Here is a 16,159-nt window from a genome sequence, read left to right as displayed (position 1 = left end):
AAAAACCTTTCTTTGACCCCCCCCCCCCCCCCCCATCCTTTCTTAAGGATTTACTTGCCTGTGTCCCAAGGCTCCAAGGTCCAGCTCTGACTTGGCCCAGCTGCACAACCTTGCTCACACTGCTGAAGACCTGTGAGAAATTCTGTTGAAAGGTAAGAAGGATAAAATTATAGCCAGCGATAGGAGAGTTGAGGCCAGATCATCAGTAGCTCAAAGATTCAGGAGCATAAAAAGCAGTAGGGAAAGACAAAACCCTAAAAGGGAAGAAGTGGGCAGGGGGGAAAGGAGGCTAGTGAGCATCACTGGGTAATTGGGTCAAGTCATTGGTGTTGATGGAGCTGGTAGAAGATGGCAGCTTGGCAGTGCGGAGGAGCTGTTCCTGGAGCCGTGCAGGCCGACCCCTCCTTGCCAGATGGTGCCTGTCTGGCCAGCAAAGATCCTGAGGGGACCCCCTCAGGCTGGGAGCATGCTAATGCCTAGCCTTATAGCTCACTAATTCCCAGCTGCCTTCTGTGTGGCCTAGCCAACAAGCCCCTGCTTTCTACTTTAATGCTGTGTATATCCTGCTTGCAGAGTCTCTGTGTGCGCAGCTGAATGTGTACAAACACACCAGCCCGAAAGAAGGGCTGGGACAAAGGGTGTCCTTGTTTAACCCAGGGAAAGGTTAAAGAAGGTGCTGCAGCTGGGGTCTGTGTGCCTGGGGAGCTCTGTCAGGCTCACGACAGTCGTGGTGGTCTCTTCCTTTTATGCACTTCCTTCTCTTCCTAGTGTCTGTTATGTGAGAAAGGAGCAAGGTGGCTTAGGTGCCACCTTCTGAGAGGGTATTCACAGGTCCACATCCTGATCAGGGCAGATGTGTCCTGCCTGCTGGAGAGAGTGGCCCCAGCTCTGGTGAGAGAGCAGGGGCTAAGGCACATGCCCCTCTTCCTGGTGTGTCACTCCCTGCGATGCCTTCCAGGGCATGGAAAGGGCACCTCCGCAGGGTATGGAGAGGCTGGGGCTACTGGTGTCCTCAGCTTCCTTTGGGGTGTCTGAACGTCTGAGGACCACTGGCATCCCTTCTCATGCCCTTCAGGGATGCACCTATACTCTCTCCAGCATTTTCACCCATTGAAGAAATAATGATTTCTTTTCCTACTGCAAAGTGAAAACTTCTATTTCTTTTTTTTTTTTTAAGCACAGATTTTTTCCACATAAATTTGGGCTGCTTTCAGTGGAAAAAGACCTATATCCGCATTCTCTCAAAAAAAGGTGAAAATTGAAGTAAAAGAAGACCACAGTGTGTTCTGTGGACTCTGAGATAAAAAATGTGTTTAAGAAAGCTGCAAAACCCACAAGTATTTTTCTGGTTCCACAGAACTGCCTGAAAAGTCATATGCAGCCTTAGCTGTGATGTAATCTGTTATTTAAAAAAAATAAAGTGTTAAAGTAGATGGAGTAGCATAACCTTGTATTAATATTGCTTGGATCACTTATGGAAAAAATTATGAGTTATGCTGAATTTAGTATGCTTTATCTATAGCCAGTGCATCTTATTTTATGTATTTTCATCCTTTTATTTCATGTATTTTCATTGTGATTGCAGAGGGGAAACTAACCTCCAGAATTCAGGTGGAAATGACAGCTCAAATGCCTTTGTGAATCATTCTAAGCCTCATTCAAACAGGGGTGCGGCTAAATGAATGTAGATATTAAAAGTCTGTATAGTAATCCCTGACATACTGGTAAATGAAAATGACTGATTCTCTTTAGTGAATGAAACTATTCAGAATAGCTAAAGGGAAATGTCATTATGTGAATCAATCCAACACATTGATTAATCTTGACTCTGGCTTCAGTAGTTCTCCCTTTTCATGCTGGAATATTTGAGAATCTTAACAAATTCAAAGACATTATTATGATGGTAGGGTTTGAATCGGTCTCTAAATATTTGGAATGCAGGAACCCATTTTTCCTTAAGACAGCATTTTGGGAGTCTCCCTGTAAAAGTGATGATTGTGTCTCAACAGAAGAAGCCGGAGTTTCTTAGAATGACTTAGAAAGGTCAGCCTGTAGCCAGCTGTGAGGTCTGCTGTCCCATGGTAGCTTTGATGTTTAACAGCCATGGTTTCAGACTGTGACTTGACTTCTCCTTAAATCCTGGCCAACCAGGTGATGGAAATGTATGCTGGTTTGAGTGCAGAGTATTAACAGACACAATGACACTCTTCTCCCATCTTGGTGCTTCTTTCAGTCTACAAACCACGAAGCAACTAATGTTCCTGCAAAAAGTCATCTTTGGGTTTGGACACAAGGGAAAGACAACTACAAGTCTGCCCCTGAGCTACAAAGAAGGAACTTTAAATCTATAGTGAGCATATCTGAGCCTACAAAGCAATCCTTTCTGCCTGTTTCCCACCACATGCTTTGGGGACATGCTGCTCTTCCCCTGTTGCTGGACCCTAGGAGATGTCAGCAGGGACAGTGTTTGCTCTTGGGGAAAAAAAATGATTTTGTGTCAGATACTGGCATTTCACCACCTCCTGCATATGTAACTAACAGTATTGACATTCATCAATTATCTCCACAATCACTGCAAATGTGTGCACCTCACTGCAGCTCAGCCAATGCCAGAAAGAAACTCAGCTTTCCTTCTCTTTGCAGTAGTAACGTCAGTGCATATTTAACCTTGCCTTTTCATTGGAAAACGTTAATGGATGGCGAAGCTTGTACTCTGGACTTAAACAGCTCCAAAGCTTTGGTGAATATTAGGGTTAATCTTCATAGCTGTATCCTGTCCCTATAGATAGTATCAAAATCTGACATCTTCAGTCTTTGGGACCCTTAGATCAGTTAAATAAGCCATTCTGAACACATAATGCATTTAGCAGAAAACTCAGTTTCGGATCAATACCAAATATTTGCATACCAATTTTTTAATTTGGCCAATAGTTCCAGAACCTTTTCCCCTCTAAAAAAATAAAAAAAAAAAAAATAAAAGTGTGTTGTTTCAGCACTTTTGTTTTTCATATCAAAGTGATTCTTTGGAATTAAGTAATAAAAACCTAAAAGTAGATTTCTGGGGAGTGGGAGCTAGTTTTGCTTCAATTTCTTATGTTGGGTGTTACTTTATTGCTGAAATCTTTGGCTCTGCTGGTGAAAATTGACATAGTACTGGCTTAAATTTAACAGGAATCTGAAACATGTCATTTCATTTTCCAGCTATTCAGAATTTATTTTACTTTGTTTGTTAAATATTATATTACTATAAAGTGTTTGCCTAACATTAGGTTAATAAAAATGAAAATCTGCTTGTTAAAAGTAAATTAGAGTGCTTGTGTATCATTAGATCACCACCAGTTTTTTTTCCTTCTACTTTATTACCTATCTCTCCCTAGCAGTGATAAAGTACTGAGTAGTACTTTAGAGTAGTGAGTAGCAGTTAAAAAACCCCGACACCCCCTTCCCCCCAAAAAACCCCAAATAAAACCACTCTTAGCATTAAGTTATTTTCCTGAGGGTACTATGTGGCTTTCTGGTACTCACCACAAGTATGATGAACAGCACCAGAAGTGCCTCTGGATTTATTAGTTAGTCTGACAGTTTCCATGCTCTTGACTGATTTTACACACTAGGACAGAAAATTCCTTTAAAACTATCACAGAATTGCTGAGGAAACTTATCAGGCTCCCTGTGCTATTGGCATAGTAAAGCCTAAGAACTGGGAGTTAATCCTATTGACCCAAAGTTCTCTTTCCTGCAGTTGGAAATGCTCCAGGTGCTCTAGTACTTAATCTGGTTCAAGAATAGATTACAAAGGGTTTTGACTATTACCGCATTACTGAATAAGAAATGAGAGTGATTCCATTATTGTGTTTGATATTGGTTGGAAAAACTTTCTGGAACTTTTCTGTTCTTAAGCCTTGATTGTCAGATTAGAGGAGAGCTTGTTTCAGCAAAGGCATTTGAATGCTTGTTTATTTCCTAAATTTGAGGAGGTTACACTGCCTTGTCTACAATACCAACTCAACCCAGAAGCTTGTCTAGTCTTACAGTATGTATCTGGGATTAGTGAATACTTGATAGCTTGCAAGAGCTTTTACGGTGTCAAATTTTCCAAGTTATCTCTCTTTTAAGGCTAAAAACTTAAAATGAAAAAAATATTTTCCACTTTTTATTTATTTTTTGTTGCTGTTGTTCTTATAAATATTTGATAGCTTGCAAGAGCTTTTACGGTGTCAAATTTTCCAAGTTACTCTCTTTTTAAGGCTAAAAACTTAAAATGAAAAAATTATTTTCCACTTTTTTTTTGTTGTTGTTGTTCTTGTTAAAAAAGCATGCAGTATCTAGTATGTATGTAGTCATTACTCTAGATGGTAGGTAATTATAGCATCTTGTTTCAGATTTTGTAAGCATGTCAAACTTCTGCAATCTGGGGCTGAAACTTTCTAATAAAAATGTTTGTGTCCAACTGAATTTCTCTTCTGGATACTTCAGCCACAGTAGCAAAGCTATTTCTAAGAACAACAATAAGAGAAAACACCAATGATCATTCCTTAAATGCTGTAGTTTCCCTGTGGTATTAGAGCAGACAATAGGTATTTGGCTGGAAGTTGACCTTTGGGTTAGAGATCTCATTTGTGTCTGTGAAAATCCTCCCTAATCTGGCCAAGACACAAACTTTCAGCCTTTGAGGACTAGTGTGAAACAGAACACAGTGAGCTTGAGAAAAGGTAGTAATTATCTGCCTGTCTGTATTCCATTTCTGAGCACTGAAATTAGGCATTTCATTCTTCAGCCTCGCTATTTGCGTCTCAAATAACAGAAATATTTTTTGGAGTGAATAGAGTTGGTTGATATTCTTTGATTTAAGGTATGGTTAGGTTCTGTTTCAGGGAACTAGATTTAAGATGTCTTCAACAATGTAAAAAAGGTCTATGAACAGCAGGAGAAGACACATTCTTAATATAGTCTGAGAAGAGATCGTTCTTTTTAGAGTTTGGAAAAATATGAGATGAAAGTAATGTTGTTGCATCCTGCACATCCCATGTGTGGACTGAGGGCTAACTTCAACAAGAGCTAATTGCTTACTGTTGATTTAATCCCTGTAAAGGTCAATTTTCTGGGAAGCAGTATTCTCTGAGGGCTAACTTCAACAAGAGCTAATTGCTTACTGTTGATTTAATCCCTGTAAAGGTCAATTTTCTGGGAATGGCAGTATTCTGAAAACTCTGTGATTTATTTATTTATTTATCTGTGTATGTATGTATTTGTTTTTGTTTGCTGCCAGTCTAGACTTATGAATTATTGTTGATTCTGAGGCTTACAGAGAAAGCACAGCCTTCATCCCCTTCATCCTTCCTCTTCCCCCTTGCAGAGAGCTCCAGCAGAGTGCCCACCTGTAGGAAACGTTCTGTTGACATCTGGTAGATAGACGGGGAAAAAAAATTTTCATGGAGACTTCACTTCAAATACTGCGGATCAAAAGATGTCTGAAAGACAGGCTGGAGATCTGACATCTGTCTTCATCAGATCTCTTCTAGGAGGGAAAACTCACCTTTTTCATCATGGAAGGAGGCACGAAAACATCTTGTCAGAAGAAGTCTCCAGAGAAGTTCATTTTCTCTTGTCCAAAACATGTGAAGCAATAACTGTATTACCCGAAACAAAAAAATAAGTTACCAACTTACAAAGCAAAAAATGAAACAACCAAAAAACCCCCAAACCCCCAAAACCTTAGCTTAAAAAAAGCTTAACCTACACAATACCTATTTGATGTGCTCTGGATAGCTGAGAAAATGACAAGTATGGTTTGGTGCGTCCAGGTGTGATAGGAATGGATTTGTCAGGCTGTCAGGTATCTGGCAGGGAGTGGGGATGAAAGGCATGTACACGTGATGTCTCAGGTCCTAAAAAAGACAAAGCAGTCCTCTTTACCCGTCATCCCCACAGGGGGAAAAAGACTCTAAAAGGAAAAAGAGACCAAAAGAACGAGGTGCTGTTCGCATCTGATAAAAAGAAGGGGTGATGAATAAGGGAATCAACAGGTAGGCCTGAAACATTTATGTATGTTGTTTATTATGCTTGAGACACATTACTACTAGAAGGAACTAATGTCATAAAATGGAAGAATTTGTGCCATTTAATCTACAGTGATTGGGGTTGGAACAGGTAATTACTTTAATCTAAGACAACAGCTTGCAATCTTGAGGGCAAAAAAAAAATTAATTGTGGAGAAAGTTGAAGTCAGAGTCTTCTGTAGCAGAAAAATAGGGAGTTTCTCATTTCCATTGCAAGCAAGAGCGCCATGCATAATACACATATGCTCTCTGTGCTTTTTGTTTAGGAGCTGAGGTAAGAGGAACAGAAATTTCTAGCAAGCCTTCACATTTCAGAGCAGCAAAGAGCTGTAGAAGGAACAAAAGCAGCAGCAGAAGCGGCTGGAGGAGTGGGAATGAGCCATGACTACTGGGAGTCAGTATGTGACTCCCTGCTCCATCCCCAGAAAGTTAGCAGCTTGTATGAAACTTTGCTCCTCAGCAACATAGGTGAGGGAGCCTTGAGATTAAACAACCAAAATCTGTGAATAAGATGTTACTTCAGAAGTTGCCAAGCAACTGGCTGCTTAGTGGTTGCCCCACCTAAAATCCCGCAAGATGGGGGTGTGGGGTATGTGTGTTCGAATAGAAGAGGGAATTGTGTGTTGTTATAGTTATGCTTTTGGGGAGGATTTGTTAGTTGCTTTATCCTGTTCTGCTAATCTTCTTGCCACTCTCTGTTGTCCCTTAGTTTCTTCAGTTACTTATTAAGGACTTTTTTTTTCCAAGAAATTGATTCATATTCGTCATAGAAAACTAGATAGTTTCCTACTACTTGGTGATGGTGGGGTGTTTGTTATTGTCCTTTAACCATTGAACCTGACTTTCTTGCTGCCAAACAGCTCCAGAAGGGCTTGGCTCAAGGCATGGCACTCCTGGCAGCTCTCTGGCTGAATGGTGCTAACTTCGACCCTATGGCCGATTCATATTTAGCATTTAGTCCAGCCTTAGGTTTAAGTCCAGGTTAGGTCACTAAGTACAATTAGGGGAAGAATTTTTTTAATTATTTTTTATTTTTAAACAAAGCCAAGATGAGGATAAGTACTCATCTGGGACACATCAGGCTTATTTTTGGAATTGCCCATTGTGGGCAGTACGGCTGCTTGCTTGTTAATGAAGGTCTTGTCTGGAGGCTGAGGATAACCAGTGTAATAAATCCGAGGCTGAGACAGGACTGAAGCTCCTTATCAAGGAGAACTACTAGTTTGATTTTTTCTTTTTTTTTTTTTCTTTTTTTTTTCTTTTCCTCCTTTCCTTTTTCTCCTCCTGTGTCTGAGCTACTCAGTCCTGTGACTGACATGTTTAAAGTTTATGATGAGGTTAGGGTTACTTGGGCTTGCTCTTGGATAATTTCCGAGCTAAGGCCTGATTTGTGATTCCTTACTGTATTTTGTTCTATTCTAGTAAGAATAGACTAGTATTAATGTTCAGAGTTGCATTTAGTTATAAGCTGGAATTCAGACAAAGTAATGGAGGATGGGCATGTGCATGAGATTAAAAAATGATTAAAGCTCATTGCTCTTTCTCTCTGTGAATAGACAGTCTATCAAAGGTACCATGAGCCTTACAGATAGGATAAGAAGAAATCTAGTCCTATCCAAGTGACATGGAGAGCCCCAGAATTAGGAGTTTGTACTCTCAGTCTGCAAGCAGAGTTAATTTATTAAAGTGCGTCAATGGAATCCTAAAACCAGGTGTCACCTGAAAAACTGGTTGCTACTTTTCTATGACTGCAGAAGAATCCCTCAAGTTAAGCTGAAAATGTAATTAGCTGACAGCTGTAGGCTTGGTTTGCTGGGTATACATGAGCTGTGTAAGGTGTAAAATATGGATTGGAGATAAAAAAACTATGCTACTTTATGTAAGGTTAAAAGGCTTTTCCAAAAGAAATGGTACAAGATCCATAACTCTTTAGAGTTAATTTTGGACAAGACCTTGCATTTCAGTTGACTACCTAATTACTTTGATTACATATGAATAGCTAAGGTGATCTGCCATGCATAAATGTTCCTAAATGATTTATAGGGTTAGGTATGAATGAGGGTTAGGGTAAGATAAGGGAGTCTGGGCTGAAGGCTGGACAAAAAGTTGTGAAGATATACTGTACTGATTGATCAGAGTGAGTGCCAGGTCTGCCGGACATATCATTCAGTTTGATTTTTGTGGCTTGTTGAATGTTGGGGGCATGTTAAAAGGCAGTCAAGAAGACATGGACACAACACAGACCCCGTAATAAAGGCTGTTGAAGGAGGCTGAGTTTACATATTAACTGAGAAGCCAGCTGGATGCAGTTAACAGGTCAAAGCTGAAGAGTAAATGCTTTCCATTGTAGACTTATAACTTGTCTAAACTATCTGTAGAGTTAGTAGTACTGATCAAAACACTGAAAGCTCTCACCTTAACTAGAGGGGGCTCCTCCCCAGTCTTGTGTTGCTCCTGGCTTATGTTCTGGACTGACTTCAGACCTCAGGCTTAGCTAAGGCTGCAACAACTCTCCCAAGTTGGTACTTAGAATGAAGCCAGTTGGGAATCTGTCTCAACAGGGCAGCTCTTTTCTGAAGGTGGGATGAAGGCCTATTCCTCATCTCCTTGTCTTCCATAGCCTAGACTTAGCAGAGGAGCAGTGAGTGATGGTGTGTCTGAAGCTGGTGATTTGAGTCAAGACGATTTGGTCCTTCTGGTATATGTTATGAAGTATTGTGAAAGTATTTGAGAGGAAGCCTTTAAATGAAATTGGAGAGGGTTTTCTTTCATTGCAAAGTACTTGCATTGTGGGCTAAAGGATCTAGTCCTGAGCAATGGCTTGGGTTTAGCTCCTTATGAGGACCTAGTTGCTGATGGGTTGGAGCTGCAAAACCCTTCTTACTGTCTGAAGAGATATTGAAGAGAATGGGGACAGAGGTTGGTTGGGCAAGACCCACAGTAGAAAGTTGAAACCTGGTCTATGTGATGGGGACTGCTAAGCCTGGAATAAGGGTTTGGATGCGGTAAACCAGAGGCTTGAGAGCTGAGCAAGGAAGTATTTTGAAGTAGCTGTCTTTAGGTTTGAGGTCACAGATAAGCTTGACCTTACTTTGAATCTGGCTGATGTGCTATGTCTATGCTAAACCTGGGGCTGTGCTTCATGAACTAGATAGCCCAGAAGGGAGGAGGCAGCTTGGCAAGAAAGAAGATTCCTAGTTAAGGTGAGGAGACAAGGTGATTTCGTAAGAGTTGCTGAGTGTGGCACTGCCAGTGGATAGGAAGTAGGAGGTCTGACAAGGGCTTGGCTCTTGGATTTGGTTAGTGAGAAGCTTCTGGGAGAGTTCTCTGAGGAGAATCCTTGTGAGAAAGACCATAAAGACAGGCAGAGAAAATGTCCTATCTGTGAGATGGAAAGTTTTGAGCTTGGGTCCACAGCAGGCCCTGAGCTACAGCTAGGTGTAGGGTTCCAATGAAGGCTTATCCATCTGCAAGTTAAATAGTTCTGGTTATGCTAGCAGATACTAGCTAAATGAGCGCCTCTCTTAAAAAAACCCCAAAACTTTAACTATCTACCTTGCTGAACTATAATGCTCACTGTAACCATAATATGAAACTTGACCTAGGATTGCCTAGGGCATTAAAGTAGATCAGATAAGAATAGATCAATTCAAATGAAGTCTTATAGTTTGTCTCTTTAAAGGTCTCCTCAGTACAATATATTTCTACAACTTCTTTCCTGTAAACAAATCAAAACTTCAGCTATAACTTTAGCTCTCTACTTGTTTTGTGTCTCAAGACAAGATTAAGTTTTATTAATTTACATCAACCACATGCTTGTTCCCATCTGTCTCAAAGATTTCTTTCAATTAGTCTGTAACATCAGTTTTGACATCCCCTGGTTACAGAACCATAATCATCATCCTATCCCTAGGCTTTGCTTAGAGTCTATCAGCCCTGTGAGATCTAACTTTAAGTTAAATCAAACCAGTATGTGTCTTTATGTCAATTCTGAATACCTCTTCAAAACAAAATTATCTTGCTTCTGGGTTCTTATTTTTTCTGAAGACACCCTAAAGTCTAAACAGAAGTCAAGATTTAAGAGTTCAGGAAATCCATTGAAGACTGCTTATGTCCTTGTCTTAAGTCCATTTTAAAAACAAATTACAAAAAAACTATAAAAATAAATCAGAATTTTCTGTCTTTAACTTCTAAGTGTAAGTGAATTTTACCTGAAGTTCTGCAGTTTAGCAGAGTTTAGGGCTATTGAAGGCCTACTCAATAGATAGGAGAATAAGATGTACTTTTAGCCCTGTGCTTAAGGTGACATCTGTCCTCAGCTTAACCTGAAGGCCTCTTCTCAATGAAACTGAAGACTCTCTACCTTCGCAAGCAATAACCCTATCCTTGTCCTTTATCACAGACTTAATTTGCACTCTGTACCTCATACCCATAAGAACTGCTTAAAAGAATTGCTCAAGCTAGTACATGTTTAAGCTTTATCCTGAAGTATTATTTTTGTTGAAAATATAATTTAAGAATATTATCAGCAATTCTGAATCCTAATTCTAAGCTCTACCATAAAGCAAGACTTGTTTTATATGAGAATACAAAGTAACCATCAGTCTTACAGTTAACAAAATGGTTCAATTCACAGTGTTCTCAACTCAACCTGAAGGCCTGCTTTTGACAATGTGTTGTGGGTTAACCCCAGTAGGCAAAGCCTCTCACAGCCGTTTGCTTTCCCCCCTTCCTCCTCCCCCAAGTGGGATGGGGAGAGAATCTGAAGGGTAAAAGTGAGAAAATTCATGGGTTGAGATAAAGACAGTTTAATAGGTAAAGCAAAAGCCGTGCATGCAAGCAAAGCAAGACAAGGAATTCATTCACTCCTTCCCATCGGCAGGCAGGTGTTCAGCCATCTCCAGGAAAGCAGGGCTCCATCATGCATAATGGTTACTTGGGAAGACAAATGCCATAACTTCAAACATCCCCTCTTCCTCCTTCCTGCAGCTTTTATTGCCGAGCATGATGGGATATCCCTTTGGTCAGTGGGGGTCAGCTGTCCCAGCCGTGTCCCCTCCCAACTTCTTGTGCACCCCCCGCCTACTGGCTGGTGGGGTGGTGTGAGGAGCAGAAAAGGCCTTGACTCTGTGTAAGCACTGCTCAGCAGTAACTAAAACATCCCTGTGTTATCAACACTGTTTCCAGCACAAATACAAAACATAGCCCCGTACTAGCTACTATGAAGAAAATTAATTCCATCCCAGCTAAAACCAGTAGACAAAGTTAATACTACTGTCTATCTGCATTTACCTGACCAAAGCCCAATCCTAAGCCTAATGAACATAGGTCAACCTTTGGCAGTAAAACTTTATCACCTCTGTTAGATTTGGCTCTTTCAAAAACAGCTGGACTGAGGAGACTCCAACAGTTTGTTTTCCCATACTTAAAGTGAAGGTAGCTAAACCCAGTCCTAGCCCAAACACTAGTCTGATTTACCAACCATGTGGCCACTCCCTATTTAGATATTGCAGTATGGTTAAAGTTCCTATTTTCTTCAGTAACTCGCTTAGTCCCACAGGACTTCTGGGATTTATCAGGAGCAAAAAAACCCCACATTCAGCCTAAGTTTTTCTGTCACTAAGACCAATGCTCTCATTGGTTCAAACTGTAAACCAAGGTTTAATACAATGCAGCCTTTCCCCCTATACAAATCACAGAAAGCTCAGGTAGATACAGCCATCATTTTTCTTTCTGAAATATTCCATGAAAATCTTCAGTTTTCACCTCCAAACCCTGATATCGGTTACTGATCAAGCAATCAGACCCATGTCTGAAAGAGCAATAGGTCTGTTATTATCTGCCCTTAAATTGCAGTAAAAGACCTTCCAAGATCAGTCAATAAGCACAGATCTCAGCCTCTCCTTTGCCAACTTGTAATCTCAGTGCAGTGCTGAATTTTATCAAAGGCCATGTAACCCCACCTGCTTTGGAAACTAATTTCTCTTACTATCAGCCAGCATTACATTTGTAAACTTTAATGGACCCACCAGTAAATGCAAATGTGTAGAGCTAGATTGGGAAGACAGTCTAACTCTGGCTTAAAATTCAAACCAAAATTAAGGTTAAACAACTATATCTAAATTAATACTAGCAATAACACATCAGCTCCTTCTGTCACCACTCCTCGTCTTCCTTCTGCAGCTTTTATGGAATAATCAGTAAACATACCTGTGAGTCTTCACTTTCCTGAATGTTCTTCCTAACCATAATCATAAACTGGACAAACATGTTTTCCCTGGTACTGAAAATGATATGACGAGCTGTCATCATCCCTTTTCGTTGAAGATTTTTGCAGGTGTTTGGACTAGGCTTTGAGAAACCTGAATTCTATCCTAAGCCTTTCTTTGTTGATTAGTAAGACAATTGGTGCTGTAGTAATGGAAGTAAGGCCCCTGACATCTTTCATTTAGCCTTTCAGGGTCTGGAGGCCTTGCAGGAGGTGTGAGAAATGTAATCATTCATCAAACACTGCTTTGAAACCTCATTCAGATCATATCCTGAAAGATAAGCTAAGTATTCTTAGCAGTCAAACTGACAAATGGTTATTCCTACTTGAGCCAGCCCTCACTTCACCCTGGAATGATCTTCAGGACTGATCAGCCAACAAAGCCCTGAAACCTTCACCCTAGGATTCTGACCTTGAACCTTGCACTTGCATTAATTATAGTTAAGATAACTACACACATGGCAGGACCAGCAATTGCACATTACTGTTAGCTGTCATCTTATTCCTGTAAGATTCCTAGGATAGATCATAAAAGTGATTCTTTAGTCTAAATTTTCCCAAATCCTAACCCTATCCCTAAGCCTAAACCTGGATTTAAAATGCAAAATAAAAAAAACATATCTTCATTAGAAATGTTATTCACCTTTTGTAGATTCAATAGTTAAAACAGTGTTTCCAACTGTAACATTGATTGTAATCCTAACCTGAGCCTTAGAGGCTTATACCACCAGTAGAAATAGTAACGAGATCAGTTCTCCTCTGGGCTCCATAGACAGTGATGCAGAAATAACAAAAACAGAGCTCTTCAACCCATGCTTTCTCAATCCCTAAGTTTTATTCCGACTTTTAAACACAGTGAGAAGCAGCATACCATTTCAGAGCGCACCTTACAGTATTAGTCCCTAATCAATGCTCCTCCAGGCCTTTCAGAATCCACAAGGAGAGGCAATTCTTCAGCTTATGATCTGACTTTCAGTCCCATGCTAAAACCCATCCTTAAGCACTGACCAGGCAAACCTGTTAGCATTGAACTGTCAACAGTGGTTAATTTCTACAGCTGTCAGCCCTCTTTTTACTTGGACTTTCTAGGATCCAACATTAAACTGACTGTAGAACATGTGCTGTCACAAATGCTTTTATCCAAGCTTTACTCTCAGAACTGACCTTTATCATGGGTCAGTGAAACCAGCTTGTCCAAATTGGAACCTTAACACTCAACTTATTCAGAAGCCAGGGCTCATGTTGCCTTTCATCCAATCTAAAAATAGTGGGCTAGCATTTATCCTTATTTTGTCCCTACAGATTTTCCAGGATCCTTGAAACCTTTCAGACAATGATACTGAAGTCTTAACCCAAATTTTAATTTTAGCAGTGGTCCTAATCATTGATCAGATTTGTTTACTTTGCCATGTAACCCTCCCTTTCTTAATTGCTTCATGCAGGCAACTTTTGTGGTGTGCAGAGACTTGGTAAGCAGGACACACCTTTGAGTGTAAAGCAATTACTGGTTGGCTAATGTACACAATAGGTATCTAACATTAGTAAGCTACAGTGGTAAGCTCATGATCCTAATGAGACATCTCCCAAGCCTTTGCCAGCCAGTGCAAATGCTGGCCCCTCTTGTTCCTTGAAATTGGCTGATCCTCACTGGTTTTGAGTTTGTATCTTCAGATTCTCTTTTTTCTTTTTCCTTTCAGGTTTTATGCCTTTTGGGGTCAGTATTTTTATTTTCTCTCTTGAAGCTCTGATCTGCCAACTGTTACTGTTTGAGCAATTATACTTGTCTTTTTTTTTTCTTTCTTGCCTTGCTTGACTTCGTCGCATACTTTCTCACTTCTTAACAAGACTTTTCTTGGTAAAACTGAGCCAAGATCACACTGCTGTAATGTACCCAGATAGACCTTGGATCACAGACAACTGAACTCCTGTTGCAGTAGGAGGTCGGTAAGCTTTTTCAGTGTGCCATGAGCCCTCAACATTCTTGTGGGAGCCGTGTAGAAGGTGCCAGTACATATAGCTCCTCGATGTGATTGCTAAACAGTAATTCTAACCCTAAAATGAGACCAACAGCATCTCATCGGACAAAAGAATCAGAGGACTTGTGACATCTACTCTTATTGAATGCTGCCAGCATTTCAGGTTTCACTAACAGTCAGTTATTCAGATTATGCTTTCTTATACATTATTAACAGCTCTAAACATAATGATAGATCAGGAATACTTCCCACCCTTGTACCAATATTAAATCATTAGTTCTCTTCACATCATTCTTCATCTTAAATATGTATTAGCCATCAGTTGAAAAGATCTTCAGCCTGCATTTTCTGAAATCTTAATTCTAGTCCCAGCCATCAGAGAACAAACCAACCTTCAGGATAAGATATCTGAACCGGCTGGGACCAGGGCTTAGCTTGCTCTTTGAACCCAAAAGGATCTTAAATTTGTTTAACACATCTGAGCAGTAATTCTAGCCCAAACTGATACCTAATCCAGGAGTAGTTAAGGTTACCTCACTGACAGCTTTTAGTGCTGGCATATCGGGACTTGGCCTTGCAGAAGTCAGCTGTAAAAACAGCAGTTCAGCCCATTTTGCAAGTCTTAACTCTTATCATAATTGTAATCTTAACTTAAATTGTGTTTCAGAGCATGTTTCTGAATGAGCTATAAAGGTAAAAAAATATGCTGCAAGATCTTGTAGGACAGGTGGTCCACACAAGAATTTGTCCCAGCAATGATGTAACATATGTGAATCTGGAAGATCTGTAGGTATTAGACTTCACAAAAATCCATGAGTCAAAGTGGGGAATGCTGGTGTGTTGGATATTGAAGTTCTGTCACCATTGTGACCTTTTCTGGTACCAGATGATGATACCTGATGAGATGCCTGTTTAATCCAGTTAAATCTAGTAGAGAGGTTTAAAAAAAAAAAAAAATCCTTTTTTTCTCTTTCCTAGATAAAAACTTCATTACGCAAAGTCAGCTTTCTAAATTTGGTAACTGATAGTAGTAAGATTACTGGAGTCCCTTTTTTTTTGTTTTTGTTTTAGGATTTAAAAGATAGAAAACCACAAACACTAGAAAAGTCTTGTCTATCTTCAAAAAAATAGAGTAAATCTAAGGCAGAATGAAAAGAACTGTACATAAGCTCTTAACTCTTGAATAAGACTCTTGTCATGCAAGAGCACTTGGTGAGTAATAAAATTTCCTAATATCTAATTTTCAGACAGCAATGCTATGGACTGTAATCAGTATAGATTGCTGAAAAGTATTTCTCTCCCATGATGCATTTCTGGGATGTGATTGTCCCATGGTTGTTAAATTTAATGTAATATTTTTCAGGGGAAAGTCAAAATCTTGTTTCCTTCCTCCAAACTAATATTCTGAAATATTTTTTTCTTGTAGTCAATATTTCAACTCTATGTCTTTACTCATGTATAGTTGTGTCTATAATGGCTAAACTAATAGCACACATTATTGGCAAAACAGCCAATAGATGAGGAATTGATAGGTTGTTTCTTCAAGAAGCTAAACTGATAAGAGTCAAGTATAATTTTGGTGCAATCTTATTTACACATGAGGAAGTGAATGAATTTCCACCTTCTGAACTAAGAAGTAACAAATAATAGGAGCTAATTTTCTTGTTCAGAAAGACAAACATGGTTTGTAGCCAGTCCTGGTACTTTCTCTCTGCTTTCTTTCTCTCAGACTAACGATACCCATCAACTATGCAGAAGGTCTGAGTCAAATAAGCAGCTCTTGCCTCCCTTCCTTCAGACAGTTCAAGTTCAAGAATGGTGGTGTTGGGTCGACAGTCGGACTCGATGATCTTAGA

This window comes from Aptenodytes forsteri, unplaced genomic scaffold, assembly GCF_000699145.1.
Source record: "Aptenodytes forsteri isolate BGI_AS27 unplaced genomic scaffold, ASM69914v1 Scaffold166, whole genome shotgun sequence".
NCBI classification, from domain to species: domain Eukaryota; kingdom Metazoa; phylum Chordata; class Aves; order Sphenisciformes; family Spheniscidae; genus Aptenodytes; species Aptenodytes forsteri.
Note: the sequence above shows the minus strand (reverse complement) of the source record.